The sequence below is a fragment of the Erinaceus europaeus genome, chromosome 13 (genome assembly GCF_950295315.1).
Source record: "Erinaceus europaeus chromosome 13, mEriEur2.1, whole genome shotgun sequence".
NCBI classification, from domain to species: Eukaryota; Metazoa; Chordata; class Mammalia; order Eulipotyphla; family Erinaceidae; genus Erinaceus; species Erinaceus europaeus.
The window spans coordinates 23,267,573-23,290,742 of record NC_080174.1 but is presented as its reverse complement, the minus strand read 5'-3'; the positions used below and the strand labels follow the sequence as shown (position 1 = coordinate 23,290,742).

The 23,170-nt window shown below is 38.5% G+C and overlaps 1 long non-coding RNA gene across 1 annotated transcript in view; it reads right to left on the bottom strand.

Moving 5' to 3' along the window:
* Nucleotides 1-7,276: 7,276 nt before the first annotated feature.
* LOC132542699 (uncharacterized) overlaps nt 7,277-23,170 on the bottom strand; it is a 72,005-nt gene continuing 56,111 nt past the window's right edge. The window contains exon 3 of the long non-coding RNA XR_009553665.1: nt 7,277-8,383. This is a non-coding gene — a long non-coding RNA (uncharacterized LOC132542699). The remainder of the gene's footprint in view (nt 8,384-23,170) is intronic.

The window sequence follows — 23,170 nt, the reverse complement described above, 5'->3', positions numbered from 1 at the left end:
ATAGCGGCGCACTGGCCATGGCCTGTTCGATAGCGATTGAGGAGGGCCCAATCATAACGTGCTAGGTCAAAGCCGGGTTGACGCTTGCAGGGGTCTGTGATGAGGTGTTTGTTCTTGACCTCAGCTGACTGCCAACTCTGTTTCCAAGAGACTGGAACAGAGAAGTTCAGTGTAGGCATAGGGGACCAGATTGGGTGACGAGACGTCAAGCGTTGGACAGGGTGGGCGAAGGTATCCGCGTATATTGGCAGGTCCGGTCGAGCGTAGACGTGGGAAATGAACTTAGATGATGCCGCATCCCGACGAATATCTGGTGGGGCGATGTTGCTAAGAACTGGTAGCCATGGAACCCATGAGTGAAACCATTCCAAATTCATCCTTCTCTTTCTGGATTATCTCAACATGATTCCTTCAAGTTCCATCCAAGATGAGGTAAAAAAGGTGATTTCATCATTTTTTAAAAATTTATTCCCTTTTGTTGCCCTTGATTTTTTTATTGTTGTAGTTATTATTGTTGTTGTCACTGCTGTCATTATCGTTGGATTAGACAGAGAGAAATGGAGAGAGGAAGGGAATACAGAGAGGGGAAGAGAAAGGTAGACACCTGAAGACCTACTTCACCACTTGTGAAGTGACTCCCCTGCAGGTGGGGAGCCAGGGGCTCAAACCAGGGTCCTTCCTCCGGTCCTTGAGCTTTGCACCACCTGTGTTTAACCACCGCACAACTACCTGACTCCCCAGTTTCATCATTTTTAATATATCAGTAGTATTCTATAGTGTATATATACCACAAATTTCTTTCTTATTAATTTTATTATTGCTTTAATATTAATTTATATAATTATAAGGTAATAGAAGTATAATTCCGCACTATTCCCATCATCCGAGTTCTGTATCCCCAGTCCCTTTATTGGAAGCTACAGTAGTTCTCCTAGGGCTACAGATATGGGTTGACTATACTGTCTATATTTATAAATGTTTGTCCATTTTGTCCCCTATATTCTTGCCATCTCTTCTTTTTTTTTTTAAGTCACACCTACACTTATTACTACTACTGAATGTCCTTCTTTTCCTCTGATCATTATCCCCTATAATTTCTTCCCTTCTTGGAGTATGGACCCAAATTCTTCTTTTCTTGTTTCTTTTACCAGAGCACTCCTCAGCTCCGGCTTATGGTGGTGCTATTGCCGGGGATTGAACCTGGGACCTTGGAGCCTCAGGCATGAGTATCTCTTTGCATAGCCATAATGCTATCTTACCCCTACCCCCAAAATTATTTTTGTAGTGCAGAAAGTCGGAGTGCTGGCTTCTCATAGTTGCTTCTCCACTGGACATGGTGTTGGTGGGTCAATCCATAACACCAGCCAGTTTCTATCTTTCCCTAGTGGCACAGGACTTTGAAGAGGTAAGATTCCAGGATACCAATGTGTCCTGGAGCTCTGCTTCCCCAGAGACCCACCCCACTAGGGAAAGAGAGAGGCAGACTGGGAGAATGGATTGAGCAGTCAACGCCCATGTTCAGCCGGGAAGCAATTACAGAAGCCAGACCTTCTACCTTCTGCAACCCACAATGACCTTGGGTCCATGCTCCCAGAGGGATAAAGAATGGGAAAACTTTCAGGGGAGGAGATGGTATACGTAGTTCTGGTGGTGGGAATTATGTGGAGTTGTACCCCTCCTATCCCACAATTTTGTTAATATCTCCTTTATTTAAATAAATAATTTTTTTAAGTTAAAAAAAAAAAAAGATTCCAGGATACATTGTGCTGCTCTGAGGATAGGTATATCCATATCTCATTGGTTGGGTATATTTGTTTCCTTAGGATATATCTTTAAAAAAATAAAATATTGGGGAGTCAGGCGGTAGCACAGTGCACATGGCGAGAAGCTCAAGGACCTGGGTTCTAGCCCCCGGCTCCCCACCTGCAGGGGAGTCCCTTCACAGGTGGTGAAGCAGGTCTTCAGGTGTCTATCTTTCTCTCCCCTTCTCTTTTCCCTTCCCCTCCTGTCTCCATTTCTTTCTGTCCTATCCAACGACGACGACATCAATAAAAACAATAATTACAACAATAAAAGTTATTGAAGGAGTAAGTCTTAAATGTTCACATCATAAAAATAAGTATGTGATGTGTTGAAAATGTTACCTAATCCTATCATAACATATTCACAATATATCCATGTGCCAAATTTTCATATTGTATACCTTAACCTTACATATTATATGTCAATTGTATGTCAATAAATATGGAAGAAATAGAGAGAATAATAGAAACCCAAGAATTATAGCAAACAGTAAAGATAGATATATAAAAGTCATGGATTAGCAAACATACAATAAGAAGGATGAGCAAATTCAAAAAATGGTTCTTAAAAAAGACAACTAATAACTCTCTTTTCAATCACCAGGTTCCAGATGCCACCAGGATGCTGGCTAGGCTTCCCTGGATTGAAGACCCCACCAATGTGTCCTGGAGCTCAGCTTCCCCAGAGACACACCTTACTAGGGAAAGAGAGAGGCAGACTGGGAGTATGGACCGACCAGTCAACGCCCATGTTCAGCAGGGAAGCAATTACAGAAGTCAGACCTTCGACCTTCTGCAACCCTCAACAACCCTGGGTCCATGCTCCCAGAGGGCTAGAGAATGGCAAAGCTATCATGGGAGGGGGTGGGTTATGGAGATTGGGTGGTGGGAATTGTGTGGAGTTGTACCCCTCCTACCTTATGTTTTTGTTCATTAATCCTTTCTTAAATAAAAAATTTTTTTAAAAAGTGAAAAAAAAAAAGACAACTAAAATAAGTCTCTTGTGAGACTTATTTAAAAAAATATAGGGCTTTTCCATACTACCCAGAGAGGGGTCCAGACCATGTTGTTCTGTGTTCTTGTCATAAATTAAAGTTTTCAAAGCACTTAATGTTTTTATCCCGTAGAAGACAGAGAAGGATGTATTTCTGGGCACAGAAACTCACTCAGATAACACCATCTTTTACTTTCAAATTGAACAGCTGAAAAAGGAAGGAAGAAAGGAAGGAAGGAAGGAAGGAAGGAAGGAAGGAAGGAAGGAAGGAAGGAAGAAGAAAGAAAGAAAGAAATGAAGGAAAGAAAGAAAGAAAGAAAGAAAGGGAGAAAGAAGATAAAATGATGACATCTATGACATAATTATGAACTGGACTTGGGAAGAATGATCACTGACAACAAGTGTCACTGTGGCTATTGGACACCTGGCTGTGTCACTCACACCACCCCCAGGAAGCAAGTAATGAGAACATATATAACATATTCTTATACATATTCTCATATGTAATACATTGTAGAATATACATATAAACAGACATTTTCACGTATCATCCCTTTTACTGAAATTATGTGGAAATATTTACTCCCTGACCTTAATCTTTGACATTTGAACCCAAATAACAAAAAAAAGCTTATTGTTTTTTTAATTTTTGATGATTTTTAAATTTATTTTATTTTATTTTTTACCAGCACACTGATCGGTTCTGGTTTATGGTGATGCAGGGGATTGAACCTGGGACTTCGAAGCCTCAGGCATGACAGTCTGTTTGCATAACCATTATGCTATCTACCCCTGCCCAAAAAAAGTTTTATATATCCGATACTCTCTGTTTATTTAGCCAACATAGGTACTCTGACATACTGTGTATTTACACAGGCCTCCATGGTTCTTTTTTTTTTTAATCAGATAGCACCATATTGCCCTCAAGGAATTTAAGTCTCAATGTGAAGGCAATATGATGCAAATTTAATTTTGCCTCAGAGTGATGTACTTAGATTAAGACCATTGCAGATCAGTTTGTGTCACACTTGGTAAAAATACCTAGACTGTAAGTTAGGATAGCTTAAATCAGCATAAGTAACAGAAAAATTGAAAATTTAAGCAAAACATTAGTGTCAGCTGCTGAGCAAAGTATCTCATATTAGAATCGCAGAACTTTCTGACAGAGGAGGTTAGTAGGGCCTGGTGGTGGTGTACCTGAGCATACATGTTACAATGTGTAAGGACCAGGGTTCGAGCCTCTGGTCCCACCTGCAGGGGGTAAGCTTTGAGAGTGGTGAAGCAGTGTCTCCTCCTCTCTATCACCCCCTTCCCTCTCAATTTCTGGCTGCCTCTCTCCAATAAAGACATAAAGATAGTAAAATTAAGAAAGAGGAGGTTAGCTTTATTCAAAATGTATACAGTAAAGTGTAGCTTTTATTATTTTTTTAATCTAGTTCTCTGTGAAAATTTTCCAGATTTTTTTTCCTCTAACTTCTGAACCTAAACTATGAGTCCAGGATTATTTAACAGGTATGTAGATGTAAATAGGTTGTATGAAAATTACCTAAAGCTATGTTAAACTGTACTAGGTATGGAGTTTCTGCAAGTTTGATCAATGAAGAACTTATACCACTCACCACAGTTTTCCACAAGCCTAAGAAATCCTTTTAAGAAATATAAGAAATACTTAAGCTTGAAATCACATGCATAGAGAACATTTGACTGTGGGAGCTTCTTTGTAATCATTCTCTCCTGAGGTCATCTCCCACACTTCTACAGTTTTAATCTTGGTCAGACTTCAACAACTAGAGTACACAATGCTTCCTTCATGGAGTGCTTTCTAATACCCATGCACTTGCATGTAGCTGCCACACTTTGTAGAAGTCCACTCTTCATTATCTTTTCCTCATTCAGATTCTATCTGTGTACATTTGATGGATTTTGTAACATGCAGCATTGTGTCTTCAGATGATCACAATAGACAACAGATGCAAAGAAAATGTTTGTTGAATGAATACACAAACCACTGGCACGTCGCCTTAGCATCCTGGAGAGCAAAATCTGTGGCACAATTATCTTTGTAACTGTAGAGCTTGTGAGTTTGAATCAAATGTTGAATAAATGTTTTGAGTCCAATTACTTTCATTTTGGTTACGAAGAAATAATTTGACTTACCTTAAAATGTTAGTCTCAGATGCTTATGTGTAATTACCATACATTTTTATTCTCCTTACATTCCTTACCATCACTAACAAAGACTGCATAAGTAACAAGTTAGGCATCCTGCTACAAAAGGAAAATATTAAGGCATCAAATCCACTTGATGACAGGTTCACTGGAACGTACATCTGGATGAGGTAATGCTCATGCAAAAATACAATTTCCATGGGAAATCAGAAGCCTAACACCTTCTCAGTAAAGAAAATCAGATTTTAATGGGAAGTGAATATGTTACATTAAAAAAAAAATAGGGAGCAAACCTGACCTGGCTTTTAAAATCTTAGCAACACAGCAAAAAAAGAAAACAAAAAACCACCACTCAGTTCATTAGTTGATAAGTTCATTTGAAGCACATAAGTTAAGCACACTTGTGAAGCTGACCCAGAAGAAAATTAAAATTTCCTTAGCTACAGTGAGTTCATCAGGGAGATGAAAAGGACATTAGAGATACTGCTGGCTAAAGTCTAATTTTTTTTTTCATCAATGACAGCTTTTTTACATTGGAGAGATTTAACAGCAGTATGAAGGAATGGTGATTCCCTTTAACCGAGTCCCAGATTTTGACAGTTGGAATGCAGAGCCCTTATTGTTATGTTCAAGATAACAATTTTTGACAGCATATCTCAAAATCCCAAATCTGACATGCTTTTTTTTTGTAAAGTTCCAAATATCTTATTCCACATGTCTTACCCATACACTTTTCTAGAATTTCTCCATTAAGAGAGCCAGAAGAAAATTTGACAGATAAATTCCCCTTCCTTATTCCCTCTAACAAACCTACCTGAAAAATGTCCCATGTGGACAAATGTATGCGTACCTGTGAAATAATAGCAATTATGTCTTTTGTTAAGGAAGGATTTCTTTGGAGTTAGCTGTGAAAAAAAGTAACCACAGCTGCCGGTCTAGCTTCGCAGGTGGGAGACAGACGACCAGGGACTCGTGGCTGAGCTGGGAAGCAGTATCTCGTTTATTAATCAGATACATCGCCTTTTATGCATCTCTTTACCGGAAGTGGCAAGGGAAAGGAAATGACTAGGAGAGGGGGCGGAGCAAAAAAAGAGCTCGAACAGAACATAGAAACCAGTGGGGATTAAACCAATATCCTGCAGGCAGGGCCGAACCCAGGTGAAACAGTAATTATGTAAACAGACCACATCGTAAGTAATACAAGCGAACCTAATGTGATGATCACAACAGAAGGTCTTAATAAGCAGAATTTAGAAGCATAGCAACACACAGTGGGTAATGCTTCACTTTTCCTGGCCTCCCATTCTATCCTCTATTGCTTTCTCTTCCTCTCATCTCACTATCCTGGGACTCCTGGATATAGCATTTTTCCTAAATCCTTATCTGACTTTCTACTTTCTCTGTCCTAGAATATTGAATCCATAATGATAATAGTACATGTGATCATGATAATACAAATGTGGAGGAACAACTTAATACTGTAGCCTTTTTGCTGAGGTAAAATGTAGAGATCATATTAAGAATAAATAGAAAGCAGCTTGTGGGAAAAGAGCAAGCAGCCTCTTCTCACTCTTATGAATGACCTTCATTGACCTTCATAAGAGGCCTTTTTTATTGGATATTGAGATTTCTTTTATGATAATGTAGTGGAGTAATAATTATATGAAGAATTACTAATGGAGACCTGGGGAGATAGTTCAGCAGGGGTCCAGGTGGTGGTACACCCGGTTAAGCACACATGTTACAACTATGCAAGTTCCCAGGTTCAAGCCCCTTGTTCCCACCTGAGGGGGAAAGCTTCTCAAATGGTGACACAGTGCTTCAGGTGTCTTTCTTTCTTTTTCCTTCTCTATCTGCCCCTACCCTCTTCATGTTTGGCTGTCTCTATCCAATAAATAAAGTTAATTAATAAAATACAAATTAATAAATAAAGTAGTTCAGCAGTTGAGCATTAAATTTGCTAGTCTGCATGTCCAGTGGAGGCACACCAGCTAGAGTGCACAAGGACCTGGGTTCAAGCCCCCAGACTCCACCTGTGGAGGGAAGCTTCACAAGTGAGGAAACAGTGCTACAAGTGTTCTATCATGTAGCTATCAATCTATCTATCATTAACTATTGATCATCTTTCCTCTCCCTCTCAACTTTTTTTATGTACCTATCCAAAATAAATAATTTAATAAAATACTAAAGAAAATAATTATGGGGGGAGGCAGGGCTACAGAGCAGCTGCAGCTGTGTTTCTCTCTTCTCCTCTCCTCTCCTCTCCTCTCCTCTCCTCTCCTCTCCTCTCCTCTCCTCTCCTCTCCTCTCCTCTCCTCTCCTGGGTCAACTAGGAATACCAAAGGAGATCATCTGGGATTGCAACAAGGAAGGACTAGAATGACTTCAGGAACCCACCAAATCACCAGTAAGTGCAAATACCTGTGACTTGTGGACAAAGAGAAGCCTAGGGAGAGATTAAGTGGCTGGTAATAGTCCAGCAGTTTACCAATTGAGGCACCACCTCCAGTCTGTTTCACCAACAAAAAGACGGCTGAAGGGAAGAGAGGAATCCCCTAAGATTTACCAAGTGCAACTGTGAGTCTCCATTGCTACTTCCCTCAGAGGTGGGAAAAGCAGTGGGGAGGCCCTGTGCCGACACCAGTGGGCAGAGAACTAACCAGGAAACTCAGGAGGAGATCTATACCTCGGTGGCCTAGCAGTGAGGTTGTGCTGTAGGAGACTTTCCATGTTGTTCTCCTGATGAGAACATAGTGAATAGTTACCTCAGAACCTACAGACTATAAACGGCCTGTTTAGAAACTCACAGGGCCCAGTAATGTTGCCCAGATGAACAGAGAAGCTGAATTGAGCCCAGAGCTTTGAATCCTTCAGATGTGAGAGTCTCTGCATAACCACTGTGCTATTTCTCCCACACCCTGCTTTATCTCTTGGTCAGGAGTGAGGGATTAAGCTAAGAAGCCTATTTATAGTTTAAAAGCCCTGAGGCTCCCATAACCTACAAGGAAGAAAAAGAACAAAAGAGGCTTTTTTTTTTCTGTTCATGGTCAGTTATTATCTTTTTTTTTTTTTTTTGTAAAAAGGAAACATTGACAAAACCATAGGATAAGAGGGGTACAACTCTACACAATTCCCGCCATCAGAACTCCATATCCCATCCCATCTCCTGATAGCTTTCCTATTCTTTAACCTTCTGGGAGTATGGACCGAAGGTCATTGTGGGATGCAGAAGGTGGAAGGTCTGGCTTCTGTAATTGCTTCCCCACTGAATATGGGTGTTGCCAGGTGGATCCATACTCCCAGCCTGCCTCTCTCTTTCCCTAGTGGGGTGGGTCTCTGGGGAAGCGGAGCTCCAGGACACATTGTTGGGGTTGTCTGTCCAGGGAAGTCTGGTCAGTATCACGCTAGCATCTGGAGCCTGGTGGTAGAAAAGAGAGTTAACATATGAAGCCAAACAAATTGTTGAACAATCATGAAGCTAATACTATAACTGAACTGAAGAAAGAAGCTGAGGGAAGGAAAGGCAGATTAACAGAAGCAAAAGAGGCTTTTAAAGCTACTGTGCTCCAACTCAGGGATTAAAATAATACTGAAACAACTGTTAATTTCCACAACTGTGAACCCTTTAAGTACCTTACTTAGACACAAGTCAATCCAGGCAAGAATTATCAGTAATTTGAAAAGTACTGAGAGAGGGACCTCATAACATACTCTATAGAATGGTTAAACCAACAAGAAGAAATACTGGAGAAATGAACCCAGACACAAGTCCAGCTAAAAGTCCCCCAAAGGTTGAAGCACAAAATAATGAGGTCAACATCTCAACATTAGTTAAGGAAATAATCACAGGAGTGACTAAAGAGTTTGAAAGAATTGTCATCAGAAATACAGAAACAACAAATGAGACTCTGGAAGAAAACACTAATTATGACAAGGGTGTTAGACAGCTAAAAGCTGAAAGAGCCTAGCTAAGAACACAACTAACTGGGAATCAGGCAGTAGTCCTGCAGGTTAAGCGCAATGGTGCAAAGCACAAGGACCAGCATAAGGAGGCTCCTGGCTCCTAGTGGGGGTTGTACTGTTATATGGAAAACTGGAAGATGTTATGCTTGTGCAAACTGTTATATTTATTTTCTAATATAAAGCATTTATTCCCCAATAAAAAATTAAAAATAATAATAACATTTTTTTTCTGTCCGAGGTACCATATTTTGCAAGTATAACTCCCATATGCCATATGCCAGAGCTGAGCAGTGGTCTACTCCTTCTCTCTTATTGAGAAGAAAAAATGTAAAATTAAAAATAAAGACTTAAAATAAATTCTATAGGGATTACCCATTTGACTATTTTTATTTCACAATTGTTAGTTTACTAAGAATCACTAAGAGAATTTAAAAATGTTGTTTAAGGAGTTGAGCTTTGAGAAACAGAAGCTTCTAAGTAAGTGAGGAAAACAGGACATTTTTAGATGACAGAATAAGTCCCAAGAGATGGACATAGATTTGTAAGTACAGAGAACAAACAATTAGAAGACAATATGCATTTGAGAGACAAACTGAGACAAACTATATGCATTTGTCTGATAAAATCACTTTTCTTGTATAAGCCTCATTCTTTTCATCAGTTCAGTGGGGGGAAATGATGTTGTGTTAAGGAAATGTGAAAGTTAAATGAGATAATATGTATTCCATACTATGTTATATCAAGGACATTTACAGATAGCAATTACACTTAGACAGATCATCTAAGGAGAGAATCAACAAAGAAAAAAGGAGAATTAACTGAAGAGATGAATAGACTAGACCTCCTGGACATTTTCAGAGTTCTACACCCCAAGAAAGTGGAATACACATTTTTTTCGAATCCACATGGCATTTCCTCAAGGATAGATCACATGTTAGGCCACAAAGACAGTATCAACAAATTCAAGAGCATTGAAATCATCCCAAGAATCTTCTTACACCACAGTGGAATAAAGCCAACACTTAACAACAAAGAAAATTAGTAAAAGTCACAAAACATGGAAAATCAACAACACACTGTTTAAGAACCTCTGGGTCAAAGAGGAACTCAAGGAAGAAATTCTAATGTTCCTAGTATCAAATAAAAATGAAGATATGAGCTACCATCATGGGCCCCTTGCAACAGACCTTAAATAAACCTACTAGCTTTTTCCAAAATGGACACCCCAAATATCATTTGTTATATTCTTGACTTTAGGTTACTGATTGTTAAACAATTTGTTCTTTATATCTTAATGCTTTTTAAGATATCAAGTTGCAGATGCTACCATGATGCCAACCTTAATTCCCAGGGCAGACAATCTCACCAGTGTACCCTGGAACCCTATCTCTCCAGAGCCCTGTGCCACTCAGGAAAGATTGAAACAAGTTGGGGGTATGGATAGGCCTGTCAATACCCATGCTCAGTGGGGAAGCAACTACACAAACCAGACTTTCCACTTTCTGCACCCCATGATGATCCTTGTTCCATGCTCCCAGAGAGATAAAGAATACGAAAGTTTTCAAGGGAGGGAAGGGGATATGGAACTCTGGTGGTGGGAATTGTGTGGAATAGTACTCCGCTTATCTTATGATCTTGTCAGTATTTTTTTATTTTATTTCATAAATAAATTTAAAATAAATAGGTAAATATTTGGGACACAACTAAAGCAGTACTCAGAAGGAAACTCATAGCCATATAGGCACACACTAGAGAACAAGGAAAAGCTCAAGTAAACAACCTGACTGCATGCCTTAAAGACTTAGAAGGAGAGGAACAAAGGAACCCTAAAGTAACCAGAAGGATTGAAATCACTAAAATTAGTGCAGAAATAAACATCAAAAATAAGAGAACCACACAAAAGATCAATAAAGCTAAAAGCTAGTTCTTTGAAAAAACTAAACAAAATTGACAAAGCCTTATCCAGACTCACTAAAAATAAGTGGGGGGGGGGGGAATGACTCAAATAAATGGAATTGTAAATGATAAGTGAGTTATCACAACAGACACCACTGAAATCCAAAATGCCATGTGAAACTTCTGGGAACAACTATATGCCACCAAGCTGGATAATCTGGAAGAAATCCTGGAAACATATACTCTTCCAAAACTGATCCAGGGAGAACTATAGAACTTAAATGGACCAATCACAGACAAAGAAATCAAAACAGTTATTAAGAACCTTCCCAAGAATAAAAGTCCAGGACCAGATGGTTTTACAGATGAATTCTATAAAAAGAAAACTTCAGTAAACCTTTCTTTTTAAAGCTATTCCAAAACATTGAAGACACAGGAATATTCCCTTCCATCTTCTATGAAGCCAAAATCATCCCGATACCAAAAGCAGACAGGGACACAATAAAAAAGGAAAACTACAGACCAATATCTCTGATGAACATAGATGCTAAACTACTGAACAAAATTTTAGCCAACTGGTACAGTAATTTTAGCCAACTGGGTACAGTAGCGTATTAAAAATATTGTTCATCACAACCAAGTGGGATTTGCCCTAGAAATAGAAGGCTGGCTCAGTATATGAAAGTCAGTCAATGTGATTCACCACATCAATAAAAGCAAAATCAAAAACCACATGATTAACTCAATAGATGCAGAAAAAGCCTCCGACAAAATCCAGAATCTGTTCATGATCAAAACACTACAGAAATAGGAATGGATGGAAAATTCCTTAAGATAGTGCAGTCTATATACAACAAACCTATAGAAAACATCATAGTCAACAGGCAGAAGCTGAAAGGGTTCCCCCTCATATTGGGGACTAGATAGGATTGTCCATTATCACCATTACTCTTCAACATGGTACTGGATGTTCTCTCCATAGCAGTCAAAGGAATCAAAGAAATACAGACTGGAAGAGAAGTCAAATTCTCATTATTTTCAGATGATATGATAGTATACAGAGAGAAACCTAAAGAATCCAGCAGAAAGCTTCTGGAAATCATTAGGCAATATAGCAAGGTGTCAGTATACAAAAATCAATGTACAAAAATCAGTAGCATTTATTTATGCAAACATTATGTCCGAAGAGTAAGATGTCCAGTAATCACTCCCATTCACTATCACAGCAAAATCAGTAAAATATCTAGGAATAAACCTGACCAAAGAAGTGAAAGTCTTGTATAATGAAAACTATGAGTCACTATTCAAGGAAATAGAAAATGATACAAAGAAATGGAAAAATATCCCATGGATTGGAAAAATTAATATTATCAAAATGAATATTCCACCCTGAGCAATATACAAACTTAATGTGGTACCCATCAAAGTCCCACCACGTTTCTTTAAGAAAATAGAACAAAAATTACAATCATTTATCTGGAACCAGAAAAGACTTAGAATTGACTAATAATCTTGAGGAAAAGAAACAGAAATGGAGACATCACACTCCCAGATCTCAAGCTATGTTATAAGGGCCACCATCATCAAAACAGCCTGGTACTGGAACAAAAATAGGTACACAGACCAGTGGAACAGAACTGAAAGCCCAGAAATAAACTCCCAGACCTATGGATATCTAATTTTTGATAAGGCGGCCCAAACTATTAAATAGAGGGAAAAGGGTCTCTTCAACACTTTATTTTTAAGCCTTGAAAAACAGACAATCATAGCAGGCCACATGGTGGTGCACCTGGTTGAGCACACATAGTGCCATGTGGAAGGACAGTGTTAAAGCTCCCATTCCCCACCTGCTGGAAGGAAGTCCCATGAGCAGTAGAGCAAAGCTGCAAGCATCTATCTTTCTCTCCCACTCTATCTTCCCATTCAGTTTCTCTATGTCCTATCAAGTAAAAAGAAAAAAGAAGATATAGGGAGAAAGAAAGACCACAGGGATTTGTGGATTGGTCAGTCATGCCACTTTGGTGACAAAAAGAAAAATAGACAAACCATTTTTTCTACTATTCAGGGAGAAAATCCTGCAACAACAATAATGAGTGAGAAATCCCAAAATATGAAAAAAGAATTGTTGAAAATGAGGGTGACTGGGTGGTAAAGCACCCGATTAAATGCACATAGTACTAAACATAAGGACTGGCTCAGGGATCTGGGTTTGAGCCCTTGCTCCCCAGGGGAAAAGCTTCACATTTGGTGAAGCAGTTCTGTAGGTGTCTGTCTCCCTCCCTCTCCATCTCCCTTCCCCTCTCAATTTCTCTCTGTCCTACCCAATAAAATGGAAAAAATAACCATCTGGAGCAGTGGATTCATAGTGCAAGCACCGAGCCCCAGCAATAACCCTGGAGACAAAAAAAATGTTGAATATGACCGTATAAGAAACTCAGAATCAAGCATATGGTTAAAAATTATTCCTCCCTATAGGATGATCTCACTCATAAGTTGAAATTGAAAAACAAGATCAAAAGAGAAAACATTAAGCAGAACTTGGACTGGAGTTGGTGTATTACACCAAAGTAAAAGACTCTGCAGGGGGGAGGGTTTCAGGTCGTGGAACATGATGGCAGAGGACCTAGTGGGGGTTGTATTGTTATGTGGAAAACTGGGAAAGTTATGCATGTACAAACTGTTGTATTTAATATTGACTGTAGACCATTAATCCATCAATAAAGACATTTAAAAAATAATTCCTCCCTACTTTTGAAAAATATCATATGCTCACATCATTTTGGGGCAAATATGCCCCCCCTTCCCCATCCACAGCATAAAGTCTACAGTTTGCATGTAAGCCTGTTTGAGGTCTACCAAGTCATAAGAATCAAACATCTTTCCATTGCCAAGAAAAGGGGGAAAAAATTAAAAAGTTGCCAAACCCAAACACAGCTTGAATTCAGATGGTCAAATGGAGTATCCTTTGGATTCTGAGGATTTTTATAGTTTGGCAGAAAAGACATATGTCTCCTTAACATTGAATATTACCAAAAAGAAAAAAATGAGCAGAGCAAGTGTTTTTACTTCACACAGAAGTACAAAACAAAATGGCTATTTAATAGTAATACCATAATTCATACCAGGTCACTCAAAATAGTTTTTGCACTTATTTAGAACTTACAGATAAATCTAATTTAGAAAAGTATTTTAGTCTCTGTTCCTCACTTACTCATCCTTTTTTTTTCATTTCTTTCCAATATATATTTTTGCAGGGGTTAATGGTTTACAGTAAATACAGTTGTTGGTACATGTGTAAAATTTCTCAGTTTTCTGCAAAACACTCCATCCCAGATCCTCCTCCACCAATTTGCACCAGGATCATTTTTTTTTTAAGTGTGGTATGTGTCATTCTAATCTGTCTTAGCATCCTGGAGAATTGAAAAAGTTCAGCTCTTCTATGCATTTGACACGTTCCATTTCTCATGGAATGGCAGCAAGAGAACAACCTTAGAAGATGTCATTAGTAGCTTGATCCCAACTAATCAGTATAAAAATGTCACTGACTGAACTATGGGCAAATAATCCCAAAACTGATATGGGAGAATAAAACATTAAGAAAATATTAAGCTTGCTTAACAGACTTAAGTTACTTACACCTTGATTTATCAACTAGACAATTAATTCTATAAATTATCGACTTCTAGCCTACAATATGCAAAGTACTAAGGAAGGCGTTAAGGCACTGTGTTGATAAGATATTGCTCCAAGGGAACCAGGCTGTGGCTAGTGGATTAAGCGCACATGGCGGAAAGCACATGGACCAGCATCAGGATGGGTGTTTAAGCCTCGGGCTTCCCACCTGCAGGGAGGCCACTTCACAGGCAGCGGTGAAGCAGGTCTGTAGGTGTCTAACTTTTTCTCCCCCTTTCTGTCTTCCCCTTTTCTCTCCATTTCTCTCTGTCCTATCCAACAACAAGAACAGCAATACCAACAACAATACTAACAACAAGGATGATAAACAACAAGGTAACAAAAAGGGAAAAAAATTAAAAAATAAATAAAATATTTAAAGATATTGCTCCCAATCTAAGTGAATCCTTGAAGGACAGGTATAAGTAAATAGAAATTAAAATATTTTTTATTTTTGGACGCAACATTGGTTTACAAGACTGTATGTTTTATTAAATCATTTCATCTCTTTCAAACTGTGTTGCTATACCAGGTCACCAACAAAATGTCAGTCTCTGTCATACATAGTTCACTGAGGCCCCATCTCATCTCCTCCGCCTTTTAATCTTCTCTTTTGCTCACTTCAGTTCCATTTTAGAGTCTTAGAATTTGTTTTTGTCTGACTTTGTCCATTCTTTTGTGTTGTTTGAGGACGTATCATATGATGTAAATGCAACAGACATTGTAGAAGTGCAAGAAGGAGCATCTAGTGCAGATCTGAAACTTGCAGAAAGATGAAGGAAAATTTCCCAGATGAAATGCTCTCTCAGCTGAAAGGGTGTATGAGTGTGACCCAGATAAAAAAAAAGGGGGGGGCAAGGAATTGTTCCAAGCAGAGAGAAAATCTGCAGAGGATCAGAGGACAGATAGAAAATGGTCCATCCAACTAATGCTATATAACTACAGACAAGAGAAACACCAAGAGATCATCAGAGCATACATAATATTCTATAATGCTATTGTCGCATCTTCCAGCTGACATTTTAAAGAGAGAGAGAGAGAGGGAGGGAGAGGGAGAGAGAGACAGAGAGAGGTGGATGAAGAGATAGAGAGAAGGGAAGTTATCACAGCACCAAAACTTTCCCTTAGTGAGGTAGGAGTTGGGCTGGAACCTGAGCCTTGCGCATGACAAAGCTGATACAGTCATTACTCAGGTGATCTGCCTTGTCTTCATTTTATCATGAGGATGGTGGTACATTTTTTGAAGGATCTTCTTCATCCGAGAGAAATGATCATTTGTCTATTTAAACTTTCTTGACCTCTGGAACTTGAGAGAAAGAGTCAAGGAATTTGAGGACAAGATGCAGATGTTAAGGAGAGAGTAGCTTGAACCAAAATACTGGTAATGAATATGGCCTGATAGAGACAAGTATGAGATGATTTGAATGTAGATTCTGCAAGACTTGAAAATAGATTATTTTTTGGGAATGAGAGACAGTTTAATTTGTGTTTACCAGAATATTTTGATGAAGAATTATAGTAAAGAGGTAGAAATAAAGATTTCAGTGACAGAAATACAGATGATCTATTCTTTGTCCTACATGTAGTAGCTAATGCTATAAGTGAATCACATGACCAGAAGTTATCACCGGTGTGATATGAAATTGAGCAAAATCACAGCACAAATCGCAGGAAGAGCAGTCATTACAGGATCTGTCAGGAAAGAAGAATTCTTGTCACATCAAGCAGATAATTTTCTTAGGACTGGAGGATCATAGAAACCAAAGAATACTGTTTCAGAGAAAAAGGCTGTTAAACAATGTCAAAAGTCACAGAGTGGTCAAGTTAAACCCTGGAAAGTGTTCATTTGACTCAGTGTAATTTCAAGCCAAGAGACCAGTCTTAGTCCAAAAGTAGTTATCTTCAGCAGAATTTGGAATCCCTCAGGATTAGAACTCATCATCTTTTTACAAGAACAATAAGTGTCTCCTACTTATTCACAAAAGAAATATACTACAATACCACAGAGCTTCAAATCCTTACCTGTATTGAGAATAAGACAGAAAAAAATGAACTTTTCCAAAATAAAAAAGAGCTCAGAGTATTGTTGTTTTTCCTCCTCTGTCAAGTAGTGAGCCAATACTTGATGCAGATTTTGCTTAGGGATATAACAAACTTATCCTCTGTTCAGGGTGGCGTATTCCAGACAGCATTCCTGCTGTGTGTCCTTGAAGTGAAGGTCAAATAGAGCTCACTGGGAAATATAAACTAAACAAGTGCTTCTCCATTCACATTTGTTTTGTTCCAGAAATAACCATTGTTAATGAAAAAAAAAAGGCTCTCCAAGTTTGCTTTTAAAAGATAGAATGTGCAATGTAACTAAAAATTATTATATATTATATATATATATATAAAACATATATATTATATGTTATATGTTATAGTAGTGTAAGATATACCCAGTCGTATTTGTGTTATCGCTCTTGGGGAAATAAAATGTGATTTTCCTAAAGAAAAAAAAAGTTTAAGCTAATTTAACTGATTCTGATGATTTTAAATGTATTACTGCTAAGTGTATTGCTTATACCTAATACAGAAACCATAAGGACAAAATCAGTCTCTTTGATATCTCAATATGGAAAATTCCTCAAAAAACTGTACGATCACTTGAAAAACATGTCTCTTACCAATTAAAGAAAAAAAATTAAACCTCAGCTTAGCTGACAATAGATTATCTTTATCTATTTGGGATGGCTTGGGGAGTGGTTTATGGGTCAAAGTTGTCATAATGAATTGGAATCATTCAAATCACTGAGTAATTTGACACAGTTACATAAGATAGAAATTTAACCTTTGAAAGAGTCAGAATGCTAGTTACATATTTGGGGATAAAAGTGATGGAACAACTCTGTCTTCTACCAAAACTCATGTATCCAGCTTTCCACGAGGTAAAATATTAGCAATAGGCCAGTGAGAGTATACCAAGTACTTTTATTTAATTTACTTCAGTTTCGTTTTGTTTTTCATGAGAATTCAGTGTTTTTTTTTCCTTTAAGTCTCAGAATACTCAGGAATTCAGATCAGCACTAAAAACAAAACATGAGTATCAGCCAAAATTGCCCCACACCTCAAAGTCTGCATTTAATCAACCAGCAGTACTAGGAACAGCTACAATTTTTTGTGTATTAATTGATCATATCAGTTACCTGGCGAAGTACATGGCATTAATCATTTCATTTAATCCTAACCACAACTCTATGAAGTGGCTTCTGTTATTACGCACATCTGATAAATGGAATCAACTGAGACTTTAAAAGTTTGACTGATACTACACATGTTCACATAACTGGTATATGTTTAGACAGAATTTAATCTGTAACTTCAAAACTCAAGATCATAGCCATTGTATATGCTGCCAATATTTTTAGAGACCCTGAAACTACTTTCATCCACTAGACAATAAATGGAAATTTTAGATGTTCATACACATGTACAAATTCACATGAGGCACTCACTCTTTTATGTGCCTAAGTATCCACAAACATTTTTTTCAAGAGTTTTTTTAAAATATTTTTTTATATTTATTTTTATTTATTTATTCCCTTTTGTTGCCCTTGTTGTTTTATTGTTGTAGTTATTATTGTTGTCATTGTTGTTGGATAGGACAGAGAGAAATGGAGAGGGGAGGGGGAAGACAGAGAGAGGGAGAGAAAGATAGACACCTGTAGACCTGTTTCACTTTCATTCAAACTAGATGGAGGGATCAAAACCTTCTTAGACAAACAACAGTTAAAGGAGGCAACCATCACCAAGCTGGCCCTGAAAGAGGTTCTAAAAGACCTCTTATAAACAAGAACATCACTATAATACTTGCAATATATCAGAGCAAACAAAAAAAATTTTTTGAACATTGGCACTACAATACATTAAATCCATAATATCAATAAACGTCAATGGCTTAAACTAACCCATCAAAAGGCACAGGGTGGGGGTATGGATCAGATATCATAACCCAAACATATGCTGCTTGCAAGAATCCCATCTGTCACAACAAGATAAACATAGACTTAAAGTGAAAGGATGGAAAACTATCTTACAGGCTAACGTACCACAAAGAGGTCTCGAAACTTTACATCAGGCTCAACCTGACGTTGTTGACTGGCTAAGGAAGAAGGGCAAATGCTAGAAGAAGAAGACGGACCACAAAAAAAGGGCAAGAACAGCCATTCTCATCTCAGACACGATAGACTTTAACTTAAATAAAGTAATAAAAGATAGGCAAGGATATTACATAATGATTAGAGGATCAATCAGCCAAGAAGACTTAACAATTATTAACATCTATGCACCCAATGAGGGACCATCTATATACATTAAGCACCTACTGAAAGAATTTCAAAAATACATCAATAGTAATACAATAACAGTGGGAGACTTCAATACCCCACTCTCACACTTAGACAGATCAACAAAGCAGAGAACCAATAAAGATACAAGAGAATTGAATGAAGAGATTGACAGACTAGACCACTTGGACATTTTCAGAGTGCTTCACCCCAAAAAACACCTTCTTTTCAAATCCACATAACACATACTCAAGGATAGACCACATGTTAGGCCACAAAGACAACATCAATAAATTCAAGAGCATTGAAATCATCCCAAGTATCTTCTCAGACCACAGTGGAGTAAAACTAACATTTAACAACAAACAGAAAATTATTAAAAGTCACAGAATTTGGAAACTAAACAACATACTCCTCAAGAACCGCTGTGTCAGAGAGTCACTCAAGCAGGAAATTCAAATGTTCCTGGAAACAAATGAAAATGAAGACACAACCTATGAAAATATTTGGGACACAGCTAAAGCAGTACTGAGAGGGAAACTTATAGCCATACAATCACATATTAAACACCAAGAAGAAGCTCAAATGAACGACCTTACTGCACACCTCAAGGACTTAGAGGAAGAGGAACAAAGGAACCCTAAAGCAACCAGATGGACAGAAATCACTAAAGTTAGAGCAGAAATAAACAGCATCGAAAATAAGAGAACCATACAAAAGATCAATGAAGCCAAATGTTGGTTCTTTGAAAGATTAAACAAAATTGACAAACCCCTAGCCAGACTCACCAAACAAAAAAGAGAGAAGACTCAAATTAATAGAATTGTAAACGATGGAGGAGTTATCACAACTGACACCACATAAATCCAGAGAATCCTGCAAAACTTCTATAAAGAACTATACGCCACCAAGCTAGAGAATCTGGAAGAAATGGAACAATTCCTAGAAGCACATGCCCTTCCAAAACTGAACCAAGAAGAACTACAAAATCTAAATGCACCAATCACAGACAAAGAAATTGAAACCGTTATTAAGAATCTCCCCAACAACAAAAGTCCTGGACCAGATGGCTTCACAAACGAATTCTACAAAACTTTCAGGAAACAGTTAGTACCCATACTTCTTAAGCTTTTCCATAAGATTGAAGAAACAGGAATACTCCCTTCCACCTTCTATGAAGCCAACATCACCCTGCTACCAAAAGCTGATAGGGACAGAACAAAAAAGGAAAACTACAGACCAATATCGCTGATGAACATAGATGCCAAAATATTAAACAAGATCTTGGCCAACCAGATACAGCAACATATCAAAACTATGGGTCGCTACTCAAGGAAATAGAAACTGATACCAAGAAACGGAATGATATCCCATGCTCATGTATTGGAAGAATAAATATCATCAAAATGAATATTCTCCCCAGAGCCAAATACAAATTTAATGCAATACCCATCAAAGTTCCACCAAGCTTCTTTAAGAGAATAGAACAAACACTATAATCATTTATCTGGAACCAGAAAACACCAAGAATTGCCAAAACCATGTTGAGGAAAAGAAACAGAAATGGAGGCATCACACTCCCAGACCTTAAACTATATTATAAAGCCATCATCATCAAAACAGCATAGTACTGGAACAAAAATAGGCACACAGACCAGTGTGGTGGTGGACCTGGTTAAGCACACAGGTTACAATGCACAAGGACCCAAGTTCAAGCCCTGTCCCCACCTGCAAGAGGAAATCTTTGCAAGTGGTGAAACAGTACTGCAGGTCTCTCTCTCTTTCTCTCTCCCTCACTCTCTTCCTCTCCCGCTCTCAATTTCTGACTGTCTCTATCCAATTAATAAAGATAATTAAAAAGATTATAAAACATAATAAGCTTACAGGAGATCTGTGTCTGCTGCATAGAAGTTCCAGATAATGTACTTCAAACTATTCATATGTGTGAAAAATTTTAGTGGGGAAAGGGAAATAATTAAAAATTGCAGAAATAAAAGCTCTGCACATCCAAAGAAACTATTAAACAAACAGAGAGACCCCTCACAGAATGGGAGAAGATCTTCACATGCCATACATCAGACAAGAAACTAATCACCAAATATATAAAGAGCTCAGCAAACTTAGCACCAAAAAAGCAAATGACCCCATCCAAAAATGGGCACAGGATATGAACAAAACATTCACCTCAGAGGAGATCCAAAAGGCTAACAAACATATGAAAAACTGCTCTAGGTCACTGATTGTCAGAGAAATGCAAATTAAGACAACACTAAGATACCAACTCACTCCTGTAAGAATGGCATACATCAAAAAGGACAGCAGCAACAAATGCTGGAGAGGTTGTGGGGACAGAGGAACCCTTTTGCATTGCTGGTGGGGATGTAATTTGGTACAGCCTCTGTGGAGAGCAGTCTGGAAAACTCTCAGAAGGCTAGACAAGGACGTTCCATATGATCCTCTCCTGGGGTTATACCCCAAGGACTCCATAACACCCAACCAAAAAGAGGTGTGTGTACTCCTATGTTCATAGCAGCACAACTCATAATAGCTAAAACCTGGAAGCAACCCAGGTGCCCAACAACAGATGAGTGGCTGAGAAAGCTGTGGTATATATATACAATGGAATACTATGCAGCTATCAAGAACAATGAACCCACCTTCTCTGACCCATCTTGGACATAGCTAGAAGGAATTATGTTAAGTGAGCTAAGTCGGAAAGATAAAGATGAGTATGAGATGATCCCACTCATCATCAGAAGTTGAGTAAGAAGATCTGAAAGGGAAACTAAAAGCAGGACCTGACCAAATTGTAAGTAGGGCACCAAAGTAAAAACCCAGTGGTGAGGGGTAGACATGCAGCTTCCAGGGCTAGTGGGGGGTGGGAGTGGGTGGGAGGGATGGGTCACAGTCTTTTGGTGGTGGGAATGGTGTTTATGTACACTCCTAGTAAAATGTAGACATATAAATCATTAGTTAATTAATATGAGAGGGGGAAAACCAATTGTATGTCTCAAAGTATTTCAAAACACAAACTGAATCTTTTTAATATATAGGCTGTGTATTTGATATGTGGACTCTCTCAAAAGCCTAGACCAAGTAGATCACAAGCATCCAATAGCACAGCTATATACAAGATACTGGGTACTGTACAGCAAACCCTAACAAAAGGACTTTTCAAAGTTAACCCAATTACCAAATAATGTGATGATAACATTAACTATCGATTGTCTTTTTGAACCCTAAGACAGCAGGAACCCCACATCTCCACTATAGAGCCCCTACTTCCCCCAGTCCTGGAACCCTTGGACAGGGCCCACTTTCCCATATGCCTCTCCCAATCCATATCAAATAATATTGCATCCGCCGATCACAACCTAACCAATGCAACAATTGCCACCTCAACATGTTTCACTTCAGACTGTGTCCAGAGACTTCACGTGTGGAATGACAACCCTTCAGCTTCATTACTCGGGTGAGACCTTTCCTTTCATAGTATACTCTTATTTCATCTCAGGTGGTTCACTTTCTAACAAAGTCCCAAAACCTAGATATACACCAGTTTCTGTGAGAGAGAGCATGTGTTCACAAGTATCCATAAACTACTGCAAAATATATACCTGAAAGCAGAAGTACACTAGAGTTTGCAGTGAGTACAGTACCTCCCTAACACTTCCTCTCCACTATTCTAAGCTTTGGGTCCATGATTGCTCAACAATTTGTTTGGCTTTGTATGTTAACTCTCTTTTCAGTCACCAGGTTCCAGATGCCATCAGGATGCTGGCCAGGCTTCCCTGGATTGAAGACCCCACCAATGTGTCCTGGAGCTCAGCTTCCCCAGAGACCCACCCTACTAGGGAAAGAGAGAGGCAGACTGGGAGTATGGACCGACCAGTCAACGCCCATGTTCAGCGGGGAAGCAATTACAGAAGTCAGACCTTCTACCTTCTGCAACCCACAATGACCCTGGGTCCATGCTTCCAGAGGGATGGAGAATGGGAAAGCTATCAAGGGATGGGGTGGGATATGGAGATTGGGTGGTGTGAATTGTGTAGAGTTGTTCCCCTCTTACCCTATGATTTTGTTAATTAATCCTTTCTTAAATAAAATTTTTTTTAAAAAAGGGAAAAAATTTGTTTTATATTTATTTTTATTTATTTATTCCTTTTTGTTGCCCTTTTTGTTTTATTGTTGTAGTTATTATTGTTGTCATTGTTGTTGGATAGGACAGAGAGAAATGGAGAGGGGAGGGGGAAGACAGAGAGAGGGAGAGAAAGATAGACACCTGCAGACCTGTTTCACCACTTATGAAGCGACACCCCTGCAGGTGGGGAGCCAGGGCTTGAACCAGG